This window comes from Lycorma delicatula, chromosome 5 (genome assembly GCF_047948215.1).
Source record: "Lycorma delicatula isolate Av1 chromosome 5, ASM4794821v1, whole genome shotgun sequence".
In the NCBI taxonomy this organism is placed as follows: Eukaryota; Metazoa; Arthropoda; class Insecta; order Hemiptera; family Fulgoridae; genus Lycorma; species Lycorma delicatula.
The window spans coordinates 8,446,774-8,460,694 of record NC_134459.1 but is presented as its reverse complement, the minus strand read 5'-3'; the positions used below and the strand labels follow the sequence as shown (position 1 = coordinate 8,460,694).

The window sequence follows — 13,921 nt, the reverse complement described above, 5'->3', positions numbered from 1 at the left end:
AACACAACCACAAATAGCTAATGATGAAATAATACTTTCAATGATATGAGGTTATTATTTATGGCAAGATCATATACATTATATACAAATGTATTGCAAGATGTGATTAAAAGGAAAAATTCTGTTGTTGAATTACTAAAAATGGCTATACGAGTAAGAAAAATATTAAAAAAGATATTGTCATGGCATATATGAAATAGTATACTATTTATTAATATGCATTACTGCTTTAGGTGAATTTTTTTTTGCTTGATGAAATTCTGTACAGAAACTCGAAGTTTGTGCATTAGTAACATTATAATATCTTATTTTATATTTGATCCCTTCTTCGCTTATGGTTTTCTGTCAGTAGATTACCTTAACATAATCACTGCATACAGATGGTTAGGAACTATGTACAATTAACTTGATTATTACAGTATTTTGTGTTGATACGGATTTGACTATAAACATATCATAGACTATTTATTATTTTGTGCCTGTTTAAAAAATCACAATGTAAAGCTAAATTTCTTATCGGGAGAAAGTGGAACTTTTATTCCTTATTTTAGTGTAATTCAATCAAACCGAGGACATAGGATACTAATTAAAAAAGTTGTAATAGATTATTTTAGATGTTTCAGATATTTGTTCGGTCGTAAACCTTCTAGATGACGTATTACTCGATGAGGATTTATATTTAAATTTTTAATTCACTCACTTCAGTGAAATTACTCATTACAAGTTTAAATGATAAGCACTTAAAGTTTTCAAAAGTTACCTATTGTTGTTATTTAGTTTACAATTTATTTAATCTGACTACAAATATTCTGTATAATATCCTGTTAAAAAATATTTTTAAAATTAAAAAAAACTGTTGCACAGTTCTGCACAAGAAGACCGATTTTTCAGTTTCTGATGCCTTCAATATTTCGCACTGATTTTCAGAATATTAGGCGCACTACATACGTTCCATTAACCAGTACAAACAAGCATCAAATTTGAACTCTCACTTCACTGTTAATAACTGCATAAGCACATTTGAAACATATACCACTACACAGGTAATTTAACCTCGGTTTGAGATTACGTTGTTTGTTTTTGACATTAAATTGAGCGTAACTAAAGAAGGACTCGACCAATCTTCATCAAATTTTCTCATGCACAACTTCAGATACATTACTACAGCATATCTGAATTTCAATGAAATCGTTCTAGTAGTATTGAAAATTTTTGAGCCATAGTATTTTACACATTGGCTTATATATAGATAAATATATATATAAAAGGAAACTCATTTTAAGTGATTGGTATTTTCATACTCCTCATTCCTCAAAATGTGAAGAAGATTAAATTTCATTCCTCAATCTCACCATGCGACTGAAAATAATACTGTACTTTTTTTCAAAATTCAGTAAAAATACCCGAGAAATGTACATATATAGTATATATATAATTTCCCCATTTTCAACCAGATTTCAAGCTGTGAAAGAGTTTTCCCTCGACAGACAAACATTACTTTAATAGGAAAAATTAAGTGGAACGTTAAAATATGTAAGTAAACATGTAAAGATTTGGCATCCAAGGAGATTATATCTCCCTACCCCTGTAAAAAATTGTGACAATATTAAATGGAGTCAATTACTGATATTCAAACGTTATCGTATTAAATTTCATAAAATGCATTTTATCATCCTGAAGACAGTAAGCAAAGTTTATAATTGATGAAAAAATGGAATAAAAATTATACTCCTTGCCCACCTCCTAGAATGATTGTACCCTAATAAGCAAAGATCCACACTAATTTAATAGAATGATCCATTTAGTACAAGACTTTTTGATTTTCAGACCAGAGATTTAAAAAGTAAAAACTTTTTTTGTCCCCTTTTTAGAGTATAAAATAATATCAAATGTAAATAATCAATATACTTGACTGTTAAGTTCCATATCTCACTGCCCATTTTGACCAATCATTATGAAAATAAAACTGCATCGCTTTTCTATATTCAGAAATAATGTTGCCAAATTTCATTTCATCCAGTCTGCAGATATAAAGACAACACACATACAGAATTTTTCATATTTTTTAGAGATGTCATGGAATTTCAAGTTCTGCAACAACCCTGATGTACAAAAATCTTATCAAATTTGTAGGCAGGGCAGAGATTCAATACGTTTGGACAAATGTTGAAAAAGCTTAGATTTGTCGTGTATCTGTGAAAAAGGATCAGTTCATCTGTAAATCAATTATTAACACAACTAAAGAGGATAAAAACTACATAAAAATTAAAAGGAATGCTAAGAAATAGAAAAAACAAGATAATTTGAGTAGTGATGGGGTTAATGTGTTCACAATGGATTTAGAAAAAGTACTTCTGGAACCAAACCTTAAAGTTTCAGCTCTTTATTACAAACTAAAACTCTGTGTGCATAATTTACATTTTATAGTTACAAAACAAAAGATTGCTGCTTATAGCATGAATCAGAAGGTGGTATCACCTCCAAGAATTTTATTTTGTTTGAAAATGATTTCAGATTTAAGGTAATGAATGTATTCCAAAAAAAAAAATAAATAAATAAATAAAAATGTATTCTAAAACAAAAAAAAATGTAAATACAACTTATATTAATAAAAATGTATATTATTAATGTAGGATGTAGGGTAATTTTATGGTTAAATTATATTTAACCTTAAAAATATGTAATACATTTAATTCTGTCGTACTAATCCAAGGTACGTAAATGTGTCTTTTCGTGTCTAGGTGCGTGCATGCAGGTATGCGAGTGTTATTATAATTTTTTTTTGTTTTACTTTCTCCTACTCCTTACTCCCATAGTTTATACCAACATGTACTCCATGTCAATATTGATTATTGTTTGGATAACTACATGAATTACTGAAGATGACACAGTCTATTCATAATCAGAATTTTTTACTTCAATTTTGGTTACACATGTAATTGACAGGCTATATTAATTACACTGAATTTGCTGAAATGTACACAATAGCAGGGATGCTTGCGTAAGTTTCTTACTAAAAAGTTATGGTAAAAAATAAACGTAAAAGTTTTACAAAACATTTGATTAAATTTTTATCCAGAAATGAAATTCAAGTAATACAAATACACTACAATTACTGCATTTATAAAAATTCATTTAAAAAGAAAAATTAGAAAGAATTCTTTTATACTATCAGTTAAAAAGATAATAAATATAAGTAGCATAAGAAACACAATAGAAGGTTCATTTAACTTTTAAGGATTTTAAATTCATTATCAACATCGTAGAAATTAAATTATACCTTCAAGAAAAAACCGGTCTAGATAAACAAAAAGAAATTGAAGAATAAATTCTATTCTTCAGCTTTCATCATTTCTAGTTGCAACAGTGAATTCTGAAAATGTGTTTCATAAAAATATTTTGTTAAATCGCTAAATGATATTTTAAGATTCATTTCAATATTGGTAGGCCTGTTAAAATAATTCTAAAAAAAGGGGTATGTTCATAAATAAATAAATAGATTATATATATATATACCCACACACAAAAATGTAATTATCACTCATTAGTGAATAGCACATTATCATATTAGAATAAATAGTATTCATTTAAATATGAGTATACATATTAATATTAAATACACTGAGAAACATAATTTTTGTTTCCTAACATGCAATACACGTTTTCATCTGTGTTCTGATGCTGAAAACAAATATGAACTCAAGACTCTTTGTATCACCTAACATTTTTGAAAATTTCATAGATGTGAAACACGTAAAGAGACTTCTTCTCCATTGTCGTAACCTGATAACTAATATCAGGAGGTCATTCATAATATATATTACGAATGATTTTTATTTTAATCAAAATAGCTTACAAAATGTTTGTTTTAAATGCATTTATGAACCTGGTTTACTTACTATAAACAGTAATTATTGATAAAAGATTAGAAAATTGATAGTTATCGGGAACATTTTAAGTAAACAACACAGTCATTATTGTTTCATGCGGTGCTACTGTACTATACATGCAATGGCAACGTCGAACAAAGTTGTTTGGTTCTCACAACAGTGTTGAAATGATGAACGCTCTGCCACTCATTTACTTTTAGATGTAGTAGGCAATGGAGATAAGTATAATTATTTGCGTTATATTATATTTTGAGTACCTACTCAAATAGAAAAACTGTAAATAAATAAAGGTATACAAGGTGAAGTTGAATAAATAGATTTAAATAATTACCTGTATGGTTTAATAACATGTTCATTGTTATTATTAAATATTTTTGAACAAATTTGTGTTAAAACAAAACAAATATTGTTTTATTATTCTGATTAAATTATAATATGCATTCGCAAAAAAATTTAAGCACAAACCATGAAAGCAAAATGAACTGTTAAGGCATTTGCCTTATAACCAAGGGAAACCATGGTAAAACCTTGGTCAGAACATCAAAAATATTTTAAAACATTTATTGCACAAAAAAAAATAAACGTTTTACAATCAGAAATAATTTAAATTCTTCCAATTATGTTCTGAAATAAAATCAATTAAGAAAGAAAATCTCATATTTTTTTAACATATTCTTGTCAGGAAGGAGTCTTACATTAGTGACCATCAAACATTTACAATTGTCTTTGCACATTTATGATTATAAATACAAATAAGAACAAACCCTTCTTTTGATATACAAGAAATTAAATTTTAGTACCTTAAAATATATTTTTTGGGCAAGGTAAAATTTTTATTCAAAATATTTGTAATTAACAGTTTAAATATTTTTTGTTTTTCTTTTGTAGAAGAAATAACAATTAACATATTTACATAAATAAAAGAGTATAAATGTTTTTCAGTAATAAAATATTTTAAAAACATTTCTTAATATAAATTTAACATACAACAAAATCTGAAAGAAATTAATCAAATAAATATAAAAAAATATTGTACTTGCAATAATAATTAACAATATTACTTTCAATGGCGAAAGAAAAATTCATTTTACATAATATAAAACTAAGTATTATAATCTTAATGAATAATTTCTCCACAATATTTCCAAATAAGAATTTAAAACATTACAATACATTTAATAATGAAATAAAACATGATTCAAAATCATATATTATTATGTTGTTCGTTTTACTTGAAACATTGATTTTCTGTATTCATTTTATAATTATTTACTAATAATTTTATATTTAAATAATTTCCTAATGATTTTCCATACGATCATATTAGGTCATCAGGAATGAATCTGTATAAAAATCCAATCAGATAGAAGAGTTAAAAAAACAGAAATACAGATGATAAGAATTATATATTAATTAGGTATTTACAATATCTAATCACTAAAACTGTTATACATCATTCTCTTTTAGTTTGACTGTACTTCATTTAGTTTTATTGTTTTATGGTACTTGATGCTTTTAATTTTTAAAGTTTGTTACAGTAATATCGATCAATATAATGGGACAGCCATCATAAAATTTAGTTATGAAGTTTATCATCATGAAGTCTATGACTGCCATATGAAATAACTAAATGGATGTTATTAAACGATTTGGCTCCTTAATTCTTGAACGCAATTCATATGATCAGATCTTAAATTATAAGTGTTGTACTTCCTCTGTCTTGATGATCCAACATTTGATGAAATCTGCAAAGATATATAAATAGTCATTCAAATACTTGCATAACAAAAAAATTGATAAAATAAATAAACCTAATGGATAATTACCAAAAACACTTGATAGAACACCTTTAGATTTTTGCATCTTGGGACAGATGAGAAATGTCATATATAAAACAAAAATACATTCTCATGAATTATTGTTTGCATTATGGATGCTGCTGAGAAACTTAAGGATAGCTATGAAGTACTATAAAGAGCTACAAAAGCACTACAGAAGGGTTTTGAAACTGGTAGGTACGATTTACTGTATCGTTTCTAAACTGAATTCTAATTTTTCTAAACTTTGTTTGTTTTATCCTACTTATCTTGCACCTTTATGTTCAGAATTACATTCTCTACAAGTTTTACATGTTTATTACCCATTTAACAAAGTTATTGTAGATCAAACATAATAACGGGTTTTTTACTCTAAATTATTGATTTTCATCCCAGATTTCTTAAAATCTATTGCAGATGTTTTGATGGCTATTTTATTAAATTTTTAAGGTAAAAAACCAATAGAAATCACTAATTCTGCACCTTAATTATTGTCCTATAAATTTTCAGTACGACCTCTTGCACCGGGATTGCTGAAACCCGAGCGAAATCATTCATTAACCTTACTTACAAACGAAGCATTTTAGCCTTGTTTGATAAAATATTTTATTTTTTTAATTTCACAAGCAGGATAGGTTATAAAAATCACGGGAAAAGCTGATATACACAATCTATATAACATGATCTCAATTTCTAATTTTTTTCTGTAGTATCCGTGAATCACCGAGGGTATTATTTCTGAAATAAGAGTATTACAAATCATATTGCTACGATTTGAACTTAACTCGCGACTACGAAATCAGCTGATTTGCAAACCCGGTTGGTATAATCTCAATTTAAAGAAAAAATATATGTAACGATGTATTTAAAATTCTATTACTTTTTAAGTTAACTTTTTAAAACACCAATTTTATACACAATAGCGATTCTACTAAAATAAGGAAATAAATATCTTAGATAGACAAGATTGGTATAGTTTAAAACGTGAAAACTACCGTCAACAATATACTGTAATGACCAACCGTTCTTTTTCTATTAGAGCTAAATAACATATTAATAGTATAAAGAAAGGCTGTTTCGATAAATCCAATTATGCTAAACACATTTTATAAAATGAACATAATTACAGCCCGGATAATTTTATTTATATATTAGATTTTCCAACAATTTTGATAACACCAGCAACCTCAAAAAAATTATGTATATTTTTACAACAATAAATTAATAAAGGGACATATAAAATTTGAAGATGATTTTCTATTTAAATTAATAATTATCAAGTTGCCTAACTTGATTATCTAGTTACTAGACTATAGAGTTACAAGATGGCTTGTTTTGTTAATAATATTTTGTTTACGTTTTTAATTTTAATTACAAAAAAATCTATCTCCTGATGATGGTCAAATGACCCAAAACTCTAGTGATATAATATAAACTGTCGGTAAGGTTGATTCTTATAACAAATTATTTAACCTAACTTGCTACTTTATAAATGTTTTTTCCGGATCCGAACAAATTATAAAATTTGTAAAACGAAATTGTGTTTAAAGCTCATATTAATTATTTAATCAAACACTTGAAATGACGGTAAGGTAAATAAATTAATTATGAAATATTACTTCAAAATATTAACAGTAAAGAAATCGCTACTGAAAATCATTTTGAACATATACTAATATCTGTACATGTAAAGTGGACGCAGATAAATCATATAATTATATTTGCATCAACAGAACAATATTGTTTCTGTGAAACTAAATCTTTTAATTGTAATATAAGCTGACGGGTAACTGATTATACAGTTTACTTTTTCATAAAGTATGCCTTAATAATGATCTGAAAGCACTTTTTTTTATCCTAAAAGGTTATGTTTTTAAAAAGCCCACAAATTGGACTTTACACATTATACGAGAAAATATTTAGGCGTAAAAGTAATCTATAATGATTACAAGCTTAGTGTTTTATAAACATGCTTCAGAGTAAAACTGTTCACTCAATTTTGGTAAACAAAATCAGTTTTATCATCCCACAATAATTTTTCAAATAAAAAACCCAAAGGTTTTGCTTTATGGACAACAAAATTACCATCAATATAATGGGAATTCTAGCCACACAATCTGCAATGTTATGTTTAACCAAGAAGCACAATGTGACAGTTTTATCCATATTTTAAGTTACATTGTTTCAATCCATCCAGTGAAAATTTTTTTAAGCTGCAATTGTGAAAGATTCAATCCATTTTTATTAATTATCTTCAGAAATAGATACAGCTGTGTCATCTGTGAAAAGAGTTGTAATGAATGGCTCGAGAATTTGCAGCAGATCATTAATAAACAATAAAGAAAGCAAAAAGTTTTCCCTGAGGCACTACACAATCTACATCTTGAAGCGAGGACCTAAATTTACATGTGTATTCGTGGCAAATGATAAAATCTTACTACTTGTGTACAATTGTGAGGTAAGACTTGAAAAGCAAGTTTCTTTTCAGATACTGATACCACAGCTACTAAGTTGTTTTATCGGTATAAATAAATGTTTTCCAATATTTCAGAAAATTGAAAATGAATTTTTTTTGTCTTAAAGAATTTAAAATATTTTCCAAAAACCGTGAAATGGCTACGTCTTTTAAGACATGTATGCTAATGGAAATATAAAAATTAGATTACCTTATAAATATAATGGTGCACTTGCTGTTAAGCTGCCCCGTCAGTACACTGCACAATAATATTTATCAAAAATAAACATAGCAATATAAGTATATACTTTCTTTTAGTTATCACACATTTGAGTATGATATTTTAAGTACGTGATATACACATCTTACTCTGGTCAAGTAGCACTTTGATAGGTAATGCTGAACATACTTTAAGAACAGATTCAGTATATGAAAAACAGAATAAAAGTTCATTTATTACCATCAAAAAATCTATGTATCTACATTACTGTCCCATTTTTGTTTTTCTAAAAATTATTTCTCAGTAAGTTTTGAGGTATCTTGATAATATTTTATATAGTTATTACATTTTCTGATAAACAAGTATTTGTGACAAATAAAGCTTCATTTTGTAATAAATTTAACAATAAATTAAGCTCTAAAAAGAGAGAACAACTACAGTGAAGATTAAATTAAATTGTAAAATGGAATTATTGTTTGCAATAGTATTGTATTGTAATTTACATATAAATTTATGGTAACAATATTTTAAAAGTTACAACCACCATATCCCCATTTTTTTTTTGTGTTTTTGTTTTCTTTTAGTTCACAAAAGTTATTTGAAGGTCAAATGAAAAATAAAATATTTGTAAAATTAAGAATGTAATATACTACTAAGAAAAAAGTAATGCTACATAATAACAGAATGATCTCAGAGAAAAATGTTAGATTTGAAGGTGTAATAAATCATGAAAGTGTATTTTATATGACTGCCGAGAATAGATTGGAACTGACAGATTACGTCGATGGTAGGTTACATCAACAGCAGCTGGAAGGTTTGTTCATTTTTTTTTTTAAATTATGGTGTGATAACAAATCTTTCCACCACTGTACCTGTCCTGAACAATATTACAAAATGCCAAAAGTCTGGTTTAAAATAAAATTTTTATTTACTAGTTAATAAGTAAACTGTGATGATTATGTTAATTTTCAAACGATTATTACCTCTTCATCTCATATGTTCTATTAAAATTATATTTTTGGGCTTAACTGTTAAAAATTTTATAATAACAAAATGACATCATTTATTAAAATATAATTTTAAACTAAGTTATGGCAGATTCTACATGCAAATGCAGGTACAGAAATTTTTAGTGGATAACAAAGTAGATTATTTTCTACCATAATTTACAGGTAAGTTACAAATAAAAATCATGCCTGAAAGTGAATTAATGATTTAAAGGTGTTTTCATTTGATGAGCTTGATTCTCTTAACTCTTACTAAGAGAATAAGTGATTTTTATATTGTTTGAAACTTATAATATTCCAGCAAATTTTGTAAATTCTGCTAAAGAATATCGGTGATTATAAATGAAATTTCTGGACAATGAAAGTTTAAATGTCACTCTTATCCCAAAAAACTTAAAAAATTTTCCCTTTAAAATTAAGTAGATCGTTTCTCTCTTTGGTAAATACATTGAAACCCACCAGGATATGCTGCATTTCTTATATGAAGTAATCTAAAAATTCATAATTTTCTTCCATAATTATTCTCCACTTTCAATATTACATTTGAGAATCAGTAACCATTTTTTCGTCACAGCTTCCATGAATTTAAAAGTACTCCTGGTACAGCACCTACAACTCAAAATCACTTGGCAAAAAGATTAGTAATGAACTTAATATGAACTGTTAATTTTTTTTTTTTTTTTTTTTTTTGTGCGTAGGAGGAGGAAAAAGCTCTTCCAGCCACCGTCTGCGCCCGCAACAGACGGTAGTGTCGGGCTCTCACCGACTAAAAAACCTCCCCCTTAGGGAGGAGGACCCTATTAGGGATTGGGATCGCGGAGGCTACTTAACTAACTAATAATAAAATAATATCTACGTTGTACCTGAAAAAAAATACACAGCATATACAAAATTTAAATATATTTTCATAAAACTTAATTTACACTGCTTATCTAAGTAATTTTAATGTAAAATTTATGTCAAACCTGAAATAGAAACATACACAAAAATACACATAAAAAATTCCTACAGATAAGTTCCTATCAGGGAACCCTACTGGGACTTGGGACCTACCGCGATTTTATCAGAATATTATACTATCAACTTAAAAACTACACAACTTATTTTTAACATGCAAATTTATAATATTAAACAATAATAACAAAAATAAAATTTATGTCGAACCTGAAATAGAAACATACACAAAAATACACATAAAAAATTCCTTCAGATAAGTTCCTATCAGGGAACCCTACTGGGACTTGGGACCTACCTCGATTTTATCAGAATATTGTACTATCAACTTAAAAACTACACAACTTATTTTTAACATGCAAATTTATAATATTAAACAATAATAACAAAAGTAAGTACCTTTAGTAGAAAATTATCCTACAGTAAAAGGAAGTACCGCAATGTAAGGAGGGCCACTTACGTTGCAGCTCTCCCTTAGAATATTAAATGAACCGTTGAGTTACCTGAAACAAAAGAAAATAAGACAAATTCAATTAGCGGTTGTGAAATTAGTTTTGTTTTAGTTATTAAATTCATTACATTTATGATAGCATTGACCCTTTTCAAACAAAAATATATATTAGGAATGATTAGGTGGTCCATTTTTACTCCTTAAATATTTAGCCTGAGGTAGAACTATTTATATAGACTTTTTTTTACAGAAATAGAATCGCTAGCTAGGTAGGTACATAAGAAAAGCTATACCCTCCTCCAGACTAGATAGATACAAAGAAAACTGAATTTTTACATCCCACATCGTTAGATATCCAGTGAGAAATCATTGAAAAACACCATTTTAATATCAAGGTGGAAGAAAATAAAGGAAAAAAGTGGAGGTTAGAAAGGAGTAATCCACAGAAGGATTGCTAAACAAGACAACTCGCTCAAAGAAATTCTAAGCCCCCTTTAAGGCAGCAGGGATTCCTCTCGTACAAGATCAGAGCACTTTTACCAAGAATAGAAGCAAAAAAATTATTCTGAATTTAGGTTCACTGATATAGATGGTAACAGATCTATCCAGGAATGTGTGTTATATAAACCTATTTGAGCAAGCTAAAATTTTCAGCCAAGAATAATGTTGAATGGTAACAAAAATCGATACACGACACCACCTGATCCTTTTACTAATTTTTATATTATTATTTTTTTAAATCATGCTTAATATTTTTATAGAATGAAATGCATCATTTATTTTCTTATTATTTCTACAATTTTATATAGGTTTCCACTTGCTTTGATTGCTCTGGTATTTAAAATTCATGAAATATTTATGTACCATCTACTTTTATTCTACAACAAGTTTTGACAAAGAGGTGCGAGCATGGTTTCATTAAATTTTCAAACCGCTGTCAGGCAAGAGATTCATCGCCAAAGCAAGCAAAACAATAAAGAACTAAACAGAATTTCCATGTCAAAAAAGAAAAAAACTTGTGAAACTACTTCTAAATTTTCACACAGTATATCTTCTATTAAAATAATACGTTAAATGAAGATAGCGCTTTGTTTCATCAATCAAAACCCGTTCTCTATCTGTAAACGTAGATAAAATTCATTTTTATTATAATTAAATGTTTGGGGGTATCTAAGGAAAAGTTGACTGTCACGGCAATAATTTTATTCTTATTTCATTTATTTTACACAATGAAATGTCTCAAAATCAATTGCTTTTCATGGCTATTCTTTACATTATAAACAAATAATTGTTGTGTACAATAAGAATAATTTAGTTAAATTATATATTGCATTTCAATTTTAAAACAATGATGAAAAAATCAAGTGATGTACTGTTAACTGATAAATACTCAAAATATTATTAGAAAGGTTTAAAATATGAATAACAGTCTTCTTGAAATATAAGCCAACCAATGCATTAGATAATCTTATGAAGTTTCATTGCAGTAACTAACAAAACTCATAAAAATTTGTATATATATATAATTTAACATTATATGAAATATAAACCACCTAAACACAGTAATTAGATTAGTTATACTTACCTTATTTATTTCCAACTGGTTTGTGCAGTAACAAACCAATTGTTGGAAATAAATAAGGTAAGTATAACTAATCGAATTACTGTGTTTAGGTGGTTTATGTATCTTGCACCTTCAGTTTGTATTAAATTATAACTTATATTCTTCTTATTTTTTTTTTTTGTTTATAAATATTTTCACAACTACATTTATGTTCATAATATCATTTAAAATTTCACAATGATAACATTATAATTTATGTTAAAAAAGAGAAATCATTAAAAAGAATAAGTTTTAATGTAATAAAAATAGAATTTAATACAGACTGAAGATAAAATATATAGCAGAAACAGATAAGGCACTGACCAGATACTGGCATATCTTGATATGTAATGTTACTAAGTTTCTTCTCTTTATTATACTGATGTTTCATTTGTTGCATTTATATTGTAATTTGCTACACAAAATATCTGTGTTTCGCATGACATTTAATGCCAGATCTACATAAAATTATTATAAAAGTTAGAAATAAAAGTAACTGCAGTATCAAAAGAGAAAGTTACCTATCGATGATGTAACCTGGGGCTAAAACATTGCCCTGACCCTCTCTTTTTCTGTTTAGCCTCTGGAACCACCATAAGGTATTACTTCAGAAGATGATATGTATGAATGCAAATTAAGTGTAGTTTTGTTCAGTCTCGCATCGACTATTCCTGAAATGTGTGGTTAATTGAAACCCTACCATGAAGAACACTGATATCTACAATCTAGTATTCAAATCCATTTAAAAGTCTTTACTAGGATTTGAACCTTAACTCTCGACTTTGAAATCATTTGACTTGCAATGATGAGTTATCCACTAGACTAGACCGGGTGAGGTAAAGCCCTGACCCTGGCCCCTGGTACAAGGTAAGTGATAGTGGCTGGTTGAAGCCACAGAATGAGTAGCTCCATTACTTGGTTGCTCTAGCTGAAGCTAAACATTGCATAAATGGATGGAGTCTTTTAATAAATACTAGTATTATTGTGAAATATATATGATGTAGTAAAGAATTAGTAGTACCTTAATATTTTACCATTTGGCTGCACAGCTTTACATTCATCACCACAGCTAATCCAAGGATCAAATCCATCAAGCAGCTGAAAGAGTCGATTGATCTGGTACTCTGAAGATATAGGATGCAGGAGGAAGTGAAAAGTTGATGAAATGTTGAATATAACCTGGTAATTTGCATTATTTCAAGTCTCATTTTTATTTATAGTTTGTAAATTTTTGTAGTGAGGAAGATAACGTTAATTTCACACTTTGATTTTGATTGCACTTCAAATTCACACTTTATTTACACCAATCACTTATTTCCCCAACAATTTCAAAATATGTAAAATAAAATGATTACACACTAAAAACCAGAATCAGTTCATGCCTTTTAATATGCAAGGCAAATATATTACATATAAAAATGATTAAATTTTGAAGTAATTTGGATTACTGTGTTATGCGAGATGGATTTTTTTTCAAATAATCATTCTACGTAGGATTTACCACAAAAAATTGGTAAATTTTGC

General features: G+C 27.5%; 1 protein-coding gene across 3 annotated transcripts in view; it reads left to right on the top strand.

Annotated features, from left to right (window-relative positions):
* LOC142324704 (uncharacterized) overlaps positions 1-13,537 on the top strand; it is a 106,246-nt gene extending 92,709 nt beyond the window's left edge. For 2 of the 3 annotated variants that reach the window (XR_012756361.1, XR_012756357.1), the window contains 2 exons: positions 8,967-9,196; positions 11,604-11,767. The gene's annotated coding sequence lies outside the window, so the exon portion shown is untranslated. Of the gene's footprint in view, positions 1-8,966; positions 9,197-11,603; positions 11,768-13,446 lie in introns of those variants that run through there. The other variant, XR_012756358.1, reaches the window with a different exon arrangement.
* The last annotated feature ends 384 nt before the right edge of the window (positions 13,538-13,921 follow it).